At 53.1% G+C, this 19,341-nt stretch overlaps 1 protein-coding gene across 2 annotated transcripts in view; it reads right to left on the bottom strand.

The window, feature by feature from the left end:
- Window positions 1-19,341, bottom strand: part of NDRG1 (N-myc downstream regulated 1) — a 188,394-nt gene that overhangs the window by 51,819 nt on the left and 117,234 nt on the right. The window contains exon 1 of one of the 2 annotated variants that reach the window (XM_049633454.1): window positions 1,920-2,055. The exons of the other annotated variant lie outside the window; for it this stretch is intronic. The gene's annotated coding sequence lies outside the window, so the exon portion shown is untranslated. Of the gene's footprint in view, window positions 1-1,919; window positions 2,056-19,341 lie in introns of those variants that run through there. 2 annotated transcript variants of the gene reach the window in all.

Below are 19,341 nucleotides of genomic sequence, written 5' to 3'. Positions count from 1 at the left end.
AGGGGAATGGGGCAGAGGGAAGGAGCCACTCCATTCAGCGCATGGATTTGAACCCCTCTCAAGTGCCAGGTATCAGGTTGCAGGGCGAGGGAGGCAAAGCCTTCCTTCTCAGCCTCTTGCGGGGGACAAAGTCCCACAAAACTAAGAAGTCACAGGTGAGAGCATTTTATAGGTTTGACTCCTTACACCAGGGCAGGGTCCCTCTGGCAGTTCCCCCTCCACTTCGGGATCACCCCCCCCTCTTCGTCACCCCCCCCCCCCCCCCCCCCCCCCGTGCCAGGTGCCACATCAGCACTTCCCCCCCTTTCCCTGCACTTGTCCCCGCAATGGGTGAACCCTTTGCAAACAGGTGCTGGGATGTGCTCTCTCTGTACCTTGCTTACTTCAGTTCACGTTAGCGAAAGCCGGTACCGACGCCGAATTTCGGTACAGGAGGCACGGCTGAAGGGTTTGCAGGGACACTGCATTTTCACAGCGAGAACACAGGTCTGTATTTAGCTATCTTGCTCATTTGAGTACAGTAAGTGTGGCCGATGGACGCGAGGAAGAGAATAAAGCTGTCCAGTGTGGCCACGGGCTGAACTCTCTTTGAGTCTTCAATCTTTCCCCAGGAACTTAAAGGAAGCGGACAAATCCAAGTGGCCAGGACATCTGTGAGGAAGGGCTGAGCCTGGGCCCTCCCCCACTGGCTGCCAGGCACCTCCCTCTTCCCAGCCACAGACGGGTGCTGCCGCTGACCCACAGGGACATCTGACAGCAGAGGCGACAGACGGGAAAATTCCGGGGGGGGGGCGGGGGCGACGGGGGGCGGGTAAGGAAAGGATCCACTAAATCCGGGCTTCAGTCACTAAAGCGACGGAGGTGGCGGCTCGTTTGTCGCCCCCCACCCCACCCCACCCCACCCCCGGCCCACCTCGCTCGTCACGCCCTGCCCTCCCGGCCCCAGGCTGGATCAGGGACCGCGGATCTCCTGGGAACGTCGGAGCAACTCCAGCTGCTCTTCCCCGCGGAGGGCCGGAGAGGCGGGTCCCGGAGGCCGGGAGACCAGGCGAGCGGGGGAGGTGGGCGGAGGCGAAAATGACGCCACCCGCGGCCCCGGCCAGCGCTGGGCCGCTACTTGCCCACACGACCCCTCTGGAGCAGGCCACCTGTCCCGCGCAGCCACAGCGCCAACCCCGGGCCACCTCGGGGTGCGCACCCGGCCCAGCGGCGCTGGCGGACCCGGGCTCCCGCGCGTACGGCACGCGTCGAGATACACTCGGACCCTCCCCCTCCCATCACACGCGCACACACCCCACCCTGGCTTCGAGGCGGAATCGGCCCCCGCCCCTCGGATGCAAATCGGTTCGGGGCGCAGTCTGGAAACCAGACACACCCACGGCCCCTTTTCCAGCCTCAGCTCGAGCGGTCCCTACCAGCCTCCTTTCTACACACGCGCGCTCAAGCCCTCCTTCCCCAGACACCCCACTCCGAGGACACACCCCGCCCCAACACACACACACACGCGCGCGCGCGCGCGCGCACACACACACACACACACACACACGCACTCTCCCAGGCCCTCCTCCGGCTCCCCCTTCCAGCGCGCCCTCAGGCCTGCGACGCCAGCCGTGACTCCGGGGTGCCTTTGGGAAGCGCGATCAAGGTGTTCCCCGGCCGGCTCTCCAGCCGTCCCCGACCCTCAGGGTCCCACTTTCCCGGCTGGGGAAAGGTGGGCGGGGATCTCTTTTCCTCCTCTTCGCTAACCGACCCCTCCACTCCAGCGGCGGCCGCGCCCCAAAGCCCTTCCTTGCGCCCCGCGCCGCAGGGTCGCCACGCACTTGCCGCTCGGGGGCCACAAAGGGCGGTCCAGGGGCTGCGGCGGCACCCGTGGGCGATCGACGCCTCCCTGCCCCGCAGGAAGAGGGTGTCGGGCTTACCCAAGGTACAGGGAGGAAGGCAAGAGAGGCCGGAGCTCGGCTGGAGGCGCGGCGGCCAGCGGGCGCGGAGGAGAGCGGTGAGGCTGTGCGTGCGCTCCGGGGTCCGAGCGGCGAGCCGGGCTAGGTTTGTTTATGCCCGAGCGGAGAGCGACTTTATACGCGCCGCGGCCCCGCCCCCGCGCTCGCCCCGCCCCGCCCCTCCCGAGCCCGCACACCGCGGGGACACACCCCTCGCCGCTCCCTCCTCCCCGGCGCTCCTCCCGCTCCCGCCAGTGAGCCGGGCCCGGCTGGGCTGGGGCAGAGCGCGGCGGGCGCCCGCCAGAACCGCTGCCTGTTGCGCAAGCCTTTGTAGGGGCGCGGCGGGGAGGGCCCTCCCGGGCCGGGCTGCGGTTCGGCTCGGCGGTCGCCTCTCTCGCCCGGAAAGCCAGGGCCTCCGCGTGTGCCGCGGGCGCGTGTGCACGGGGTGGGGGGGGAGGGGGCGGGGAGCGTTTGTGTGCTCGCGCGTGGCCACGTGCACGCTCGTGCCTGCGCGTGTGGATTTCCGTGTGCCTCCGTGTGACCGAACGGCCCCCTCGGTGTCTCGGAGTTTCTTCCGCCGAGTCCCATTGCGCCACGCCCTGACATCCCTTGTGGGCTGCTCCCCACTTCCTCCCAGTGAGTCTCGAGGTCTTAGCTCCGAGCCCCATTTAACCGCCTTCCCGAGGCTGCCTCCTCGGCTTCCCCTCGACCAGCTGCCAGCGGCTGTCCCTCCATGTACCCCTGTTGGCTCGTCTCTCCCCTGAAATCCTAGCTCCCTCTGAATCTCATCCGTCTGGTTCACCCCATCCCACCCGATCTGCGAGCCCAGCGGCCCCTGCCTCTGCCCCTCCCCAGTTCTAAGCCCACCAGTCCCACTAGTTTCCCGCCCTTGGCCTTCTCCCCTCCCCTGGGAGCCGTGGCTGGGAGGGTCCTCACCCCTTCCTCTTCTGCTTCCCAGTACTTGACCCCGAGCACCCTTTCCACCCTTAGCTGTCCTTCTCCCGTGCCTGGTTACTGTTTCAAGATGGTCTCCGTGTTCTCAACCCTCGCTGCCTATGAGAATCCCCCGGAGGAACTTATTTTTGAAAGGGGCCTGCCTGGGCCGCGTCCTAGACCAGATTAATCAGAAGGTTAGGGAGCTCTCCAGGTAGTTCTAAGGTGCAGCCGGGTAAGAACCACTGGACTGGAAGAACATCACTTTATAAGTAAAGGAAGACCCTGTCACTGTCCCCAGGCCCCTGTCAGGACTTGTATTTGCAGGCTCCAGTCTCCTTCCCCCGCCTTATCGCTTCTGGCTGATGATAAACCCACTCCCTCCACCTGCCGGTGCTTTGTTCGAGCCAAGGGACCTGGCTCCCTGTGCATCCCGTCTGCCTCCATACGCCCTGACATTTACTTCTCCTGCTACTCCACAAATATTTATCGAGCCACTGCAGTGAGCCGGGGTCTGTGCTCAGCCACGGGGGAAAAGGACTGAAAAGGCAAAGTCCTTTCCTTCAGGGGCGCGGCGTAGGAGACCGAGTCTCTGTTTCCCCATCCGTGCAACAAAAAGGCTACACTGAGCCCATTCATTCAGTACCCGGATCAAGCCCCTTCTATGCCCAGGCACAGTCTTAGACCCTGCAGATATGGTCGTGAACAAAAATCTGCCTCCTCCGAAGCCACCCTGCTATTTGAAGACCTTCCCAGATCTAGCAGTCTTTTTACCCCACTCACATGCATCCATTTTCCCTTCCCTTCTGTTTTGGCTTTCAACAAACATTTATTGAGCACCTGTGGTTTGTTACCTGCCAAAGATACAGAGTCAAGTTTAAAACTATGGAGGAGCCTGCCTACTCCTTCGATAACAAATTAAAACACTAGTATGTGTGCTGAAGGAGGGCGTTTGGCCAAGAGAGGCCCCTTCCTGCCCCTGTGAGGAAGTCTTTGGGACGGTGCACACAGAGCAACCCAGACCTGCAGCCAGAGGCCCCCAAGTTGCTCTATGGGAACCCCAACTTTCCAGAAGGCAGTGAGCAGGAGAACAAATTCAGGGACAGGGGAGGGAAGGTACCAAGGCCATAGAGAGAAGAAGAGCGGGGGAGGAGAGAGAAAGAGGGAGACACAGAATCCAAAGCAGGCTCCAGGCTCCGAGCTGTCAGCACAGAGCCCGACACGGGGCTCGAACTCGCCGACCGTGAGATGGTGACCTGAGCCGAAGTTGGACGCTCAACCGACTGAGCCACCCAGGTGCCCCAGAGCTGAGGCATTCTAAAACAAGGTTGAAAGGCGATGATTGCAGAGTCCAAATCCGCTGGATCCCACACTCCCTGTCCCATAGACCCAACACAGCCAGCTCCCTCAAGGTGGCCACACTATAGGAAATACGGACTTTGGCTCAAGTCCGGACGCACACGGGAGTAGAAGAGTGCGCCTGGGAGCCCAGAGCCGCCCACACCCCCACATCCCCCAGCCCGGACCAGCTGAGGCAGCAGAAGCCCTTGGAGCCAAATGTGGGTGCAACTGAGTTGAGCTGTTTAAATTATTTCTCTTTCTCGCTGGTCAGCAATAGAATTAGATTTGCTTAGTAAATGCGTGTGTGCTGCAAATCCGTCACAGGATGAGATTGGAGTTTCTGGGCTAATGTCCTCTGGAAATTTCTGTTTAGCAACACCTTCAATTTTATCACGGAATATCTGGACGAAAAGGACCTTAGGGCTCACCTGTTCCCCACCCTCTTTCTTGGAAGGTAATGGTACTCAGGGTTGAGAGAGACCCGAGAGAAAGCTGGAGTTCAGGAGAATAGCACCTGGTTCCCATAGGGGCTGTGACACCTGGGCAGTTACCCCACCTCCCTGCACCTCCGTCCCCTCCACGTGCCCATAGAACAAACGGGTGAGAGAAGCCATCAGACCTTTCCACCACAATGTATAAGCCTGACGTCGCGGTGCCATATTTCTTTCCTGCTGGGATGAGGAAACGTCCCTGAAAAGCCAGCATCCCCCAGCTCCATGAATTGTAGTGGATGTGTACTCCTTGATTAGAATGATCTGGAAAGGAGGGAGATAAGGATTCCAGAGCACTGCCCCCCCCCCCATCCTCCGGAATCCCTATCTCCCTCCCTTCCAGATCATTCTAATCAAGGAGTACACATTCACTGCAGTTCATGACCCTTTCTAGTATCCCAGTTGCCCTCTGGTTACTGTAGCCCTACTCCTCTCCCCGCTTCCTCCATGAAATTACTCTAACCACGTGTCTAGACACAGGCCTCCACCTCCTTCAGTCCCTTTCCCTTTATTTTTAAGGCTTTAATTTATCAAGTTCCCAGCCAAACAGTTCTGCAAATCTTGTTAGGAAAAACAATAGCTTTCCCCACCCCCTCCGGGCCTCACCACTCACAAGCTCTACACCCCTGGGCAAGTGCTTTGATTTCCTGCCTCAGCCTCCTCATCAAAAGAAAAAAACAAACAAACAAACAAACAGGGGCGCCTGGATGGCTCAATCAGTTAAGCATCTGACTCTCTGACTCTTGATTTTGGCTCAGGTCATGATCTCAGAGTCTTGAGATCAAGCCTGACCAAGTCAGACTCCGTGCTGAGCGTGAAGCCTGCTAAATATTCTTTCTCTCCCTCTCCCAGAGTCTCTCTCTCTCTGCCCCTCCTCTGCTCACTGTGGCTCGCCCTCTAAAGAAATAATAAAATAAAATAAAATAAAATAAAATAACAAAAAACCAAACAACCCACATAATAGTAGAGTAATAATAGAATTAACTCCTAGGGTCACTGTGAGCAATATAGGAGTTAACACATGTAAAGTGCCTAGAACAGTGTCTGGCATGTAAAAAGCTCTTGATAAACTGTCAGCAGACTCCATCATCGCCACCGTCACCCCTGGCATCTTGCATGGTGCCCGATTCATACGGAAATCCAGCAGATACTGGTGGAGTAAGTGGGGGGACGCGAGTCCTTCTCTCTGGATTCTCCCTACTTCGTGCAGCCTGGCTCAGATTTTGTCGGGAGGGGAAGGGATCTGTCGACTTGCTTTCGGAGCCCATGCGTGGACCTCTGTAAATTCTCCCAGTGCTCTGAGAGCAGGTCTGCCCCCGCAACATCCCGCGGTGGGCCATGGGAAAAACGGCTGGAGAACAATTCCATGCGAGGCTGGATGTAAGCCTGTGCTCAGGGCACGAAATGATCCTGTACTCTGAACATAAGCAAAGAGATGCGCGAGGTTGGGCCCATGGAAAATCAATTTCTCTTCACTCCTGGTTCGTAAGAGTTTGTCAAAGCTGCTGTAACGAATTACCACGAACTGGGTGGCTTAAACCAGCCGAAATGCATTATCTCACAGCTCTAGAGGCCCGACGTGCAAAAACAAGGGGGCAGCAGAGCCCTGCTCCCTCTGAAGGCTCTGGGGAAGAATCCTGCCTTGCACATGATGCTCCCAGCTTCTGGTGCCTACTGCCACCCCTTGATGTCTCCTGGCTTGTGGCCACGTCCCTCCGATCCCTGCCTCTGTCATGACATGGCCTTCTCCCTGGGTGTCTCTGTCTCTAGCTCCTCTCTTCTAATAAGGGCACCAGTGAGATTGAATTAAGGGCCCACCCTAATCCGGTATGACCTCATCTTACCCTAACTAATTGCATCTGCAAAGACCTCATTTCTCAATAAGGTCACATTCTGAGGTTCTCAGAGGAAATGAATTTTGGGGGGACGGGATTCAACCCAGCACACGGTTAGTGTGTACTTAATATTTGTAGCGTATTTGCAGAAGGACCCACGCCCTGGCCTGCTCGGGTCGGGCCCGAGGGTGCTGCTCTCGGGGGGTCTCCGAGGGGCTCCCGCCCGGCTTTCCGCCAGCCGCCCTGGTGTCATCGGCCCTCTCCGATTCCCTTCAGCCTCTGCTTGGCTTCATCCTGAGCAGCCTAATCACAGGTCCTGCCTAATTAAACCTTCCACTGCTCCTGCTGCCGGCCAAGTTCACCACCCACCCGCTCCTGGAGTGGCTGTGCCCATGCCCCTGCACACGCCCGGACTTTCCTCTCCCTCCCCCAGGCACTGGGTAACTCACTGCTTCCCCCCAACGTCCTCACCTCTGAACCTTGGCTCACAATGTTTCTCCTTCTAGAAAGCCCCCCACACACACCCCCTTCCCCTATGGAGACTCCATTCATTGGGGGGAAACACTAGGGGTGCTCTCCACCCCACCCCACCATTTCAGCTCTCCTACTTCCTGCCCGTCTTCCCCTGAGGTTAGGTGTGCCTCTCATTGTCAACAGATGGGGAACGGAAGTGACCTGTGTCACTTCGGATGGGACCTTTATTTATTTATTTATTTATTTATTTTTTAAATGTGAAATTTATTGTCAAACTGGTTTCCATACAACACCCAGGGCTCCTCCCAACAGGTGCCCTCCTCGATGCCCCTCCCCCACTTTCCCCTCCCCCCCACCCCCCATCAACCCTCAGTTTGTTCTCAGTCTTTAGGAGTCTCTTATGTTTTGGCTCCCTCCCCCTCTAACCTTTTTTTTTTTTTTCCTTTCCCTCCCCCATGGTCTTCTGTTAAGTTTCTCAGGATCCACGTAAGAGTGAGGATGGGACCTTTAATAGCCAGCATGGGATTCACCTTGCTCTCCTGCCTTGGCCACAAGCACTACCCCGGACAGTGTAGGTGACTTCCCTTGGGGCTTGGCAGGAGGAAGCATGGAACAGAGCCCCCGGCTGACCCCAAGTAGATATGGGACATGGGGAAGCAATAAGCTGCCAGGGCACCTGGATCGCTCAGTGGGTTAAGCGTCCAACTTCGGCGAAGGTCACGGTATCCTGGTTCGTGGGTTCGAGCCCCGCATCGGGCTCTGCACCAACAGTGAGGACCCTGCTCGGGATTCCCTCTCTCTCTTTCTCTTTCTCTCTCTCTCTCTGCCATGCCCCAGTGGTGCTCTGTGTCTCTCAAAAATAAACATTTTAAAAAAGAAAAAAAGAACGGAAACCAATTTGACGATAAATTACATATTAAAAAAGAAAAGAAAAAAGAAAAAGAAACAAAGATCCTGCCCCCAGGATTTTGAGCTGGTTTGTCACTGCTGAGCCCCCACAGCTGCCTCACACCCCCCCCCCCCCCCACCCCCGGACTGGATCACTGTCCTCCAAGGCCATGCCACATGTCAGTTCCTCCTGGAAACCTCTCCTGCATCTCCAACCAGTTCGTTTTTCAAATTCAATACCTAGTTGTCAAGCACTCACAAGCCATTCAGGCCCAGCGTGAGGGGCAGGAACAAAGGGATAAATACAACAATGGCAGGCCCATGGACTTGTAAGTGTCCTTAAGTAAGAATAGAGTCTCAGGGGCACCCAGGGGGCTCAGTCAGTTAAGCGTCGACTGTGGCTCAGGTCATGATCTCACGGTTTGTGAGTTCGAGCCCCGCGTCGGGCTCTGTGCTGACAGTTGGGAGCCTGGAGCCTGTTTCTGATTCTGGGTCTCCCTCTCTCTCTGCCCCTCCCCTGCTCACGCTCTCTCTCTCTCTCTCTAAAAAATAAATAAACTTAAAAAATTAAAAAAAAAATAGAGAGTCTTAGAAGACTCAGTGACCCAAGATTCTAACCTACTCTGAAAGGTCTGGAAAAGCCTTTCTGGAAAAGGGATATTGAAGCAGGCAGCCATTAGATGAGGCATGAGTGACCATGACCTTGCCACCTTCTGATCCCCGGAGATTGCATGTTATCCTTTCTTTTTGTTAGTTAGAATTCTTTTTTTTTTTTTTTAAGCTTTATTTTTGAGAGAGAGGGAGAGAGAGCAAACAGGGGAGGGGCAGAGAGAGAGGGAGAGAGAGACTCCCAAGCAAGCTCCACATTGTCAGAGCCCGATGTGGGGCTCGAATTCATGAACCTAGGAGATCATGACCTGAGCTGAAACCAAGAGTTGGACCCTTAACGGATTGAGCTACCCGGGCGCCCCTGTTGGTTATAATTCTTTAATGTGGATGTGGCATAAACGATTTCAAATGGCTTAAGCAAAAAAAGAAGGGTGTATCTCTGGGCTCATATAGCTGTGAAGTCCAGAGGAGCTGGCTTCAGGCACGGCTTGAACCAGGGCCTGAGGTCACCAGGCCCCTGCCTCTCCAGCTCTCAGTAGCTCTCAGATAAGTTTCACTCCAAGTTGGCTTTGTCTGAAGGCAGGTCCTTCGTAGATTCAATCAGGAGGTTATCAAGTAAATGTAGGTCAGTTAGCTGGAGAATTCCTTATCTCTAAGGAGGACAGAGCCTTGGGAGATTTCCCTCATTTTCTCTGAGAGGTCACGGGGGCTCTGAGGAGCCTGAATGTATGCTTGGCGGCCGCTCATCCGAAAATTGCCGGCCCTTTGCTCTCCACCCCCCCCCCCCCGGCCTGACCATCTACCTTCACCACCACCTACAGCAACAACTGCACCTTCCAGTCAAACCTGCCCGCTTGCCCCGGCCGGTCACGCCAGGTACCTTCGCACAGCTGGGATCCTGCCTGTGAGTCCCCAGGGGCCACGGTCCCTCTATGCTGGGAACACGCCGACTTACACAGGGCAGGCAAGACTTAAGGGACATTTGCTGACTGAATGTAAGGAAGGAGGGAGGAAGGAGATTTGAACGTTAAGTGCAGACAGTTCAAAACTACCATCACTCTTCCAGGTTTTGTACGCTCCTTTGGACTTTCAAAACATTACTCTGCTTCCTCACCCACCACCCCCTCCCCAAGGATGCATCCCCTTACCCTTACAGGTGCTCATTGACTCATGTTCTGAGTGAACAAGAAGTTAAGCCTGAGCCAGCCTAAGTCTCCCCACTGGCTCCTGACTGCTGGTCCCCTCCCACCATCACCTGGGACCCGAATCAGGAATGCAAAGAAGGGGGGGAAGGTAGAGGGGAAACCAATATGCCTTTACACAATCTGGGGAGGGTCAAAGTTCACCTGAGCAGGTGGGTGGGTTTGTACTTAATACTCTTATAAGGACGGAGCCCATGGGACCTTTCAGAGGGAAGGTCCCCCCCCACGCCCACCTACGACCTGACCAGTGGGCGACTTCGGTGCCCATTTCACAGATGAGGAAGCTGAGGCCCAGATTTGACTAATGACGCAGTCATTGCTGGACAGAGAGCTAGTGACACGAGCAGTCTGTCTCTGAGGAGGAGGAAGCACCGTCAAGGAGTGGCAGGAGAAGAGAAGAGGTGACTGTCACGGTCCCACCAGCCAGCCAGGTGAAGCCGGAGCCCCCAGAGCCACGTCTGGGGCCGAGGTGCATTCAGAGTCACCCAGTCTTCCTTAAAACAAACAGGCCATCCCCAGTTTATATCGAGACTAAATGTGTACTTGTCCGGGTAGACAGTGAGTTCACCTTTAGCACATGAGCATGTAGACCACGCTTTAATCCTGAGCACGTCGTAAACTAGGAAATGGTACAGACTTGGTTGCTCCCATAACAACAACAAAAACGATTCAAAAATAAATGTTCCATGTAGAGCTATCAGAAAATTCAGATAAGCATGGGGCGCCTGGGGCGCTCAGTTAGTTGAGCATCCGACTCTTGATTTCATCTCAGGTCGTGATCCCAGGGCGGTGGGAACCAGCCAGGTGTTGGGCTCTGTGCTGAACATGAAGCCTGCTGAAGATTCTCTCTTTTTCCCTCTGCCCTTCTTCCTCACTCCTGCTCACTCTCTCTCAAAAAAAAAAAAAAAAAAATTCAGATAGGCACTGAATACATACAACACCAACAGAAATCACAAAAAATTAAAATAACCCCACACTCAGTAATAATCTTTGTTAGCATTTTGGTGCTTCTTGCCGCAGAAATTTTTCTGTGGATATGTATGTTTGCATGTATGGGTAAATATGTATTAAAAGTTCATGATAACATTTAATTGTAAGCAGGTATTTGGATGACAGCCTGTAAAAATAACTATTGACTTTGTTATAACCTGCCTTTTTCACATAACCGTTTATGATGAACGCCTTCGCGTTTGAAAAAAAGTCTGCCCACACCTTTCTTTTCTACTTTCTTATCATAAAATACAGCCTGTCTGAAACAGAAAATGCATCGAACGTTACGCGTGCAGGATAGTGGAATAATTATAAAATGAACGTCCGAGAATATACAGCACCCACCTGGGCCAAGACAGGGAACACGACCACCCCATGGGAACCCTCACCGCTATCCCCAGCATCCACGAGGCAAGGAGATTGTTCCCAACAACATACAATATTTATCCCGTTGCATGGATGGGACAACGTTTCGTATAATATTTCTAGCAAGCATAGCTAATACCGATTTAGCACAAAGGTACCGGGGGCTGTTGGAAAGCGTTTGCGTGTAATAATGTTAACCTTCGCCACATCTCCAAGACATAGGGTACTGTTTTTACCATCCCTGCTTTATAAGTGGAAAAACCGAGGCAGGAAACATATGAAGTCATTTGCCCAAGACGCCCAGCGAGTAAGGGGTAGGGCTGGAAACCAAATCGGGGCGGTCTAGCTCCCAAGTATGTTCCTCACCACCGTGTCTGGATGGCCCCCAAACCCACATTCTTCTCCTAAACCACCAAGTGCCTTCTAAAGCCAAGGGGCTCTGCACACATTTTTATGTGATGTCGCTGGGGAGCAGCTTGGAGCTAACACTCTAGCCAGAGGGACCCAGACAACCAGAGACAATGCACCTGGCTCTCCGTCCTCGTCTTGTGACTCTGAATCCAGTCTCACCGCAACCACACCTCCTCTGCTGAAAGGGAAAAGGGCCTCGCTGATGAGATCACCTCCTCCCTGGCCACCCCTCCCCCAGCGCCAGGGGCAGTGAGGCTGAGCTGTCTGAAGCGGTGATAATGGGTTTAATCATTAGGTGAGTGACCAAGGGAGGCTTCCTGTGGCTGATTATTAATAGGAGCCCGGGAAGGTGTGCATGTTCGGCCACAGGCTGGCGTTTTGGGGTGCCAGGCCAGCTCTGTCTCTTGGTTTCTGGAGTCACCTGCATGATTCAGATTCTAGGCTGGTTCCCTTGACTCAGCGCCCGGCTGGGGGCTTGGCCTCCCACCTCTGGGGCACCCCAGGCGCAAGGCAAGTTGCCGTCTCACTTCCCTCCTTGCTCCTCATTTACATCGTCTCCTCCCAGGCCGTCTGCAGGAACTGAAGCTGCTAGTCAAGGAGACCTGGGTTTATATCCTGGGAGACCTTGGCTAGATTGTCTAACCTCTTAGAACCTCACCTTGAGATGGGCGTGACATCTGAGCTGTGGGGAGGGCTGCAGACCCGCAGCGACCCACTGTTAGGATCAGTCACTCTGAGGCTCCCACGGTGCACTCTGGCCGCTGGAGGGCTGGACTGCCTCTGTCCCTTTGCACATGCTGTTTGTTCCCTTGGACGCGCTTGTCTTTTCCTGGCCTCTCACCCTTTTCTCCACTGTGGGGCGTGACAGTCGTATGAGGAGGTATGATTTATTGCGGTATTAAATAGTGGGATTCTCCTCTTTATTTTTGCCGCAGGGCTCTAGGGAAGAACCTTGGCCCCTTTGAGCCCTCTCCATGTGGAGGTAAGATGACTGGGCTCAACGCAAGACACAGACCTTGCAGGCGTTTGCCTGGGGAATGGCTGAACTAAGAAAGATTTTATTCCAAGAATACCAGAGGGAAGGGGAGAAGCTGGAAAGGGGGGAAAGGAAGACCCCTCTGTCAGGGGTGGGGGCAGGACCTGGGGTTCCATTAGCAGCAAGGACCCTTGACCCTGTGTCCTGAGGCAGAAGAGGGGCCACGGTATCCTCACCCACCCTCTCCAGAGGGTCCCGGAGAGAGCGCCAGAAAACAGTGGAGGCAGGTCTAGGGGGGCGGCCTCCCGAATGCCCGGACCTGCACTCACGCCATAGCCAGGAGCCACGGGCGGCTACTTGTAAACTAATTCCAATGCGATGACATTTAAAAGTCGTCATATTTCAAGGGCTTGGTAGCCCCACGTGCCCAGTGGCCACTGTCCTCTCGCCAGCACACATGATGGAACTCCAGCATGACAGAAAGTTCTAGCAGATGGTGCCAATGAGCACAGGGCAGTTCCCCAGGGAGCGTCGGGAAGCAAACTTTGTCCACTCTACCAGTTTTCAGGGATAGCTCGAACGATTTCTAGTATTCCAGTTCATGGGGATTTTGTGGCCACCTTATTCTTGGAGGCACCTCTGTGGGTCACTTCTGAGGCCTTCCAGGATGCTCTTTTGAGGTGAAGCTTTCACTATGCACCCCGAGGAAGGAAGTAGGATGCTCACCTCCCGCTGAGACCTCATTTTCTTTTTCTTTTTTCCTGTCTCAGTCAGTAGAGCATGCAACTCTTGATCTTGGGGTCATGAGTTCGAGCCCCACATTGGGCATAGAGATTACTTAATAATAAAAGTAAATTAAAAAAAAAAAGAAGCTTCATTTTCTTTTTCTAATGTTTATTTATTTTGGGGAGAGAGAGAGAGACAGAGCACAAGCAGGGGAGGGGCAGAGAGAGAGGGAGACACAGAATCAGAAGCAGGTTCTAGGCTCTGAGCTGTCAGCACAGAGCCCAACGCGGGAACTGGGAGATCAGGACCTGAGCCGAAGTCGGACGCTTAACTGACTGAGCCACCCAGGCGCCCCGAGAGGCCTCGTTTTCTATTGCAGTTTTGTCTCTTCTCTTTGGGTGCTAGCTAGCCCTTTGAGAAAAATCTCCTGGTCACTGGCATACCCCCGGCTGGCACACAGTAGGTGCCTAATAAATGTTGACAAGATGGACAGATGGATATGTTGCCAGAAGGCAGGCTGGCTTGGGGCGTCTGGCTTTGATCTCCAACACAACTGGGTTTCAACCTCATCATTTCCAGGAAATCTTTGCTGATTACAACCTCCAGCTCTGGGCAGAATCATAGGGGTTTTAGAGCCAGAGAACTCTCTGTAGTGATCCCAGATTTCTTAAGTTCACAGAACAGGCTTTGGGGTGACAGCTAGGAGAGCTGAGAGATCATTGACCAGAAAGTGGGGAGGGGAGGGGAGGGGAGGGGAGGGGAAGCCGAAACTCAACAGACCAAAGAGGAGGAGAAAGGCCGATGTACGTGGGGTATTCGGGGTAGACAAGCCCTTCTGGGTGCACAGCACGGGTGCGGGTATCACTCAGCCCAGCCGGAGCCCCATCTCACTGCTTCTCTGACATCTCAACCCTGCCCATGCTTGCCTGCGTGCTCGGTCACGTCCTCCTCGTCCGCTGCGTCCCCCACGCTCGCTGCGTCAGCCTCCCAAGATGCAGGTAAGCCTCTGGCCAGGGCCCAGGTGCTCTCCCCTGCTGGGAGGTGGTGACTGTGCCCGCCACCGCCCCTCCTCCCCACGAGTAAAGAAAGCCCCTCTTTTCACACTTGGGCACTCACTTTGTCTTTGAGCGTTTCTCACTAGGTATTAGAGAGGTGTCAGCTGACCACATAGTTTTCTGGCACGTTAATCTTCTTCCAAGAAACATTTGAAACAGCCTTGCTTGATTGACTGATGATTCATTCATCCATCCATCCATTCATTCATTCACCCACTTGTCCCACAATATTGCCTACTATGAGCAAAGTGTTCCGCTGTTTCACTGAGTGCTGGAAGGTCCAGGAACTGATGAGGAAACCCTGCCCTTGACCTCTGGTCGGGCAGGTAGATGGGTAGTAATCATCGCGATTACAGCTCCCACTCACTGCGTGCTGATTCCGCGCGGGTCCTGTCCTAAGTGCTTTCTATATTGGAAGCCTCCGAACATTCTTACGTGGGAGATACTTTTGTGATTCCCATTTTATAGATGAGGAAAATGGGCGCAGAGAACTTTTTTTTTTAATGTGCGTTTTTATTTTTGAGAGAGCGCCAGCGCGGGAGGGGCGGAGAGAGGGGGACACAGGACCCCCAGGGGACCCTGCGTTGACAGCAGCCAGTCCAATGCAGAGCTCGTAGTCACGAACCGGGAGATCGTGATGTGAGCAGAAGTCAGATGCTCAACTGACTGAGCCACCCAGGTGCCCCTGGGCACAGAGAATTTAAGTGAAAAAAGTGTCCCACGGCTTGGATGAGTCTGCTAGGGCTGCCTCGCAACAGTGCCACAGACTCGGGGCTTACCCTACAGAAGTGTATTTCTTCACAATTCCAGAAGCTGGAACTCCCAGGTCAAGGTATCAGCAGGGCTGGTTTCTTCCGCGGTCACTCTCCTTGGCTTGTAGATGCCACCTTCTCCCTGTGTCCTCACAGGGTCTCCCCCTTCCCCGCCCTGTGTGACTCTGTCCTAATCTCTTCTTACAAGGACACAGTCACAATGGATTAGGGCCCGCCCTAATGACCTCATTTAACTGAACTCCTTCTTGAAAGTGACGGTCTCCAGTCAACTTTGAGGTCCTGGGGGTTAGGACTTCAACATATGAATTCGAGGGGGACACAGAGGCGGACCCAGGATTTGAACCCAGGCTGGTGCAGCTCACAGAGAATTGCCACAGTGACTGACAGAGACGAGGCCGGAGGAGTCCCGGAGCAGGGGACACCTGCAGGGGGTGACAGGGAGCGATGGTTGGTGTCTCCCAAGTCCAGCCCCGCCTCACGGCTCTCTAAACCCTGGGAACCCTACATTCTCTGGGAGCTCTCACACTCCAAAAGGATCTCCTTCCGTGGCCAGGAGTCTCCCCTGCCCCGGAGCAGAGCGACGGACAACGTGGGGCCAGAAGAAAAGATTCTCCTCTCCCCCAGGCACCTTGCTGGGTCTTTCCCCCAGGGTCCGTCCGACGCAGACAATAACGCTGCAAGTGAGTGAGTGTTATCTCCAAGAGGAGAAAACGGAGGCCAAGTTCTTTTCGGGTCTTCTTTTCCCCTCCCCCTTGGACACACCCTGCCAGAGAGTTTTGTAACTGGGGGATCGGCGTCAGTTATGGGCTCCGACAATTCTACAGCCAAAAACACCGAGGCTCAGAGAAGGAATACGATTCATTGAAGCCACAAAACGTATTCTGATTGGAACCAGGATACCCAGCTGGAGTGTGAACCTAGGCGGGTAGGGATTGTGTCTTCGTCTCCCTGAACCCCCAGAATGGAAAAGCAGATGAGCGCAAAGTAGACCTTTCCCACATATTTGTTTGAAGAATGAATGAATGAATGAATGAACAATGAATAAACTAATGCCCAGCCCAAGCCCTTGTTTTAGCCCCAAATCACCCAAGAAAGAATGGGTTCTATTCATTTTCCCCTTCACTCTCCATAATAGGACACCAGATTTTAACACAAAACCAGCCCAAATAAATATATTTTCCAGTTTCCCTTGTAAGTGACTAAGCTTTGGACAATACTAAGTTCGAAGTAGAAGTAGCTGAAATCTAAGAAATATGCTTAAAGGGAGGAAGGATGCATAAATAAATTTGCCTCCTTGTTAATGATGGCAAGAATGAGATGCAACGGTTGGGGCTCCAGCAGCCACTATGGACCATGAGGTAAACTTCGGAATGAAATGTAACAACAATGAGAGAAGAAACCTGGGTCATTGATCATGGGGCAGAAGTCTGACCCAGACAGGTTTAGTTTGGAGGGGTCTGTCCTGCCACCTACGAGTTATTTAAACAGGCAAGAAATTCCTTCAATCAGCTTACCAGTTCAGGGACCTTGGAGAAGCAGCCATTGTAACTCTCTGAGCCTTAGTTTTGTCACCTGTATAATAGGTGACAAATTATCCCTAATAATAGGAATACTAATACTGACCTCAAAGTCTGCTAAGAGCCTGGAGCCTGCTTTGGATTCTGTGTCTCCCTCTCTCTCTGCCCCTCCCCTGCTTATGCTCTGTCTCTCTCTCTCAAAAATGAATAAACATTAAATTTTTTTTTTTTACTTTCTCATGGAATCAGAGATACCGTGGGCAAAATTGTAATGGGGCGTTGAAGACCAGTCTGGAGTGGATAAATGGATTTCATCTCTCCCGCCTGGCGGTGGATGAGAAATGGCCACCTGGAGTATATTGTATTGAGAATTCTCTGTGTCATATCGACTAGTGATGTCTGTCCTTCATAACAACTAGTGATGTCTGCCCTGGGCAAAGAACAAAAATGGGAGCATATACACACGGTTAGGGCATTTGTCATCCCTGAGCTGGTTCCTTGGTTAAACCCAGTAAAGCTAGTGAATAGCTAGGTACTAGCTCAGAGCCCTCCCTCTGAGGGCATAGGTCTCCTCCAGGTAGAGCTGAAAGTTCCATGTTGAAAGATCCCGTGTTAAGTTATCCAGAACTTAGCACAGAAGACTAAGCTCTTGACACACCTTGTCTCTGACCTCCCAACAATCTCGCAAGCTAGGCACAAGTATACCCATCCTACAGGTTGGGGAAACTGATTTCTGAGAGTAAAAGCGACTTATCAGGACCTTTCAGTGACTGTTAAGAGGCAGAGCTAGAATCTTCCGTTCAGCCACACTGTGATCCCATGAGGCTGACAATTACAGAAGCTTTCTTTCTCCTCTGCCCTTGCTGAGTTATCCAGGCAACATCCTCGGCCCCCATTTGGCTTTGACTCTGGGACCCAGCCTTGGCTTCCACCACGGACAGTTGTGTGGTTCCTCCGGTGGTTGGGAAACACCTGTGTTTTGGCCCACACAGGTCAGCTTGGGGTAGGAACACGTTCTTCCCGGACTCATCTGTAGTCATTTCTCTGCATGCAGAGACAGGGCTGGGTGCTGACTCAGGGCTGCCTGGATGGTCTGGGGTTGTTTGTTCTAGCAGAACCGGGAGCTTTAAACCCTGCATTATCTCCACCAGCTCCTTGCCTGTGGGCCAAGAACCCAAGGGGCCTAAGTGGGTTCATCATGGGGGTTCAGGGGCCTTCTCTGCCCTCTCACTTAGGTTCCCTCTCCTTTGTACCGCTTTTGTGCTAATTTTGCTAATGTTTCAACGTTAAGTCAACTTGGATAAGGAATATATTCTAATAGCTTAACAAATAAGCGATATAAAGCAGTACGCGTGAAAATTTCTTATTCCCACTCCCGTCTCTCCATTGTGCTCCCAACCCCCACCCCCGCCCCGCCCACCATAAAAAAGCATTTATCTTACTTTTGCGTATATCCGTTCTGAGTTTCCCGGAGAAAACACACTCCTATATGAACATCTACGATTATCACCCCACTTCGCGGAAGAAGTTTATTTTTGTAATCATGATTCTTTTTTTTTTTTTTTTTTTTTTTTTTAAGCAGGCTCCACACCCAATGTGGGGTTTGAACTCCCAGCCTTGAGATCAAGAGTTGCATGCTCTACCCACTGAGGCAGCCGGGCTCCCCCTCCCTGATCATCACCCCTGCTTCTATTGTGTGAAAATTAGCACGTTGTTTACATCACCTTGCACCGTGTTTATTTCAAGTAACAATAGTCCCGACGCTCATAACACATAAAGAATATCTTAGTGTTTTTTTGACATTACGTGCATTCCACTGAATGGATCACTAGAGAATCTGATTAGTGTTCACTTGATAGATACTAGGTATGTTTCCAGCTTTTCACCACAAACAATGCTGCAATATCGCATGTCACTTGGTAACTGAGCAAGATTTCCACTTGGGTAAAATCCCCCAAAGTGGGATTGCTGGTTCAAAGGGTAAATGCTTTTATAACTTTCCTAGTATTGCCAAACTGCCCTCCATAAACTTGTACCGATTTACAGTCTCACCAGCAATAATCCAGTTTCCGCCCAATGTCACCAACAGAACGTGTTGTTAATATTTAATTTTTAAAACCAATCTGATAGGTGAGAAGTGGTCCCTCAGTACTGTTTGATTTGATCATCTTTTATGTTGTGTCAAGCTATGCACCTTCTTCATGTGTTTGAAAGCGGTCTGTATTTTGTACTAAAAACTTTCTATTGATATCTTTTGCCCAGTTTTGGATTTCTAGTCTTTTGTCTTGTTTGTTCCTGAGAGCTCTTTCCTTAGGAATATTGGAAGATTCAAAGTGCCCTATGCAGGGCACGGTATGCATAACTGAGCCAGTGGTCCCAATAGGAACCGAGGAGAGCGGACGACTCCGAGATAGAATCGCCACGATTCAGTTGCCTGCCTGAGGTGGACGAGAAAGAGGGAGGAGTGAGGACAATGCCTAGGTTTCCGGCTTGAGCAAATCTAAGCCTGGAGAAGCTATTCACAGAGACGGGACACACTAGGGGGGTTGACAGAGAGATTCTGAACCTGGTTTCAAGCAAGTTGCGGTACGTGGGGTACATGGTCTTGGAGATGTCCCGTGGGCGACTGGTTACATCTTTCTGGAAAAGAAGGAAAGGTCTGAGCTAATCTGGAGAGCTCAGCCTGTTGTAGGTGGCCTGTCGAGACAGGGCGTAGCCCTTCACCTTCCACAGGTTAGAAATGTCTTCCCCAAGATACAGTCATGGAAGCTCTGGGCCAGTGGCTCCGAACTGGGGTGATTTGGCCTCCAGGGGACA

The sequence above is a fragment of the Panthera uncia genome, chromosome F2 (assembly GCF_023721935.1).
Source record: "Panthera uncia isolate 11264 chromosome F2, Puncia_PCG_1.0, whole genome shotgun sequence".
Taxonomy (NCBI): domain Eukaryota; kingdom Metazoa; phylum Chordata; class Mammalia; order Carnivora; family Felidae; genus Panthera; species Panthera uncia.
This window is presented reverse-complemented; position numbering and strand designations above follow the sequence as displayed.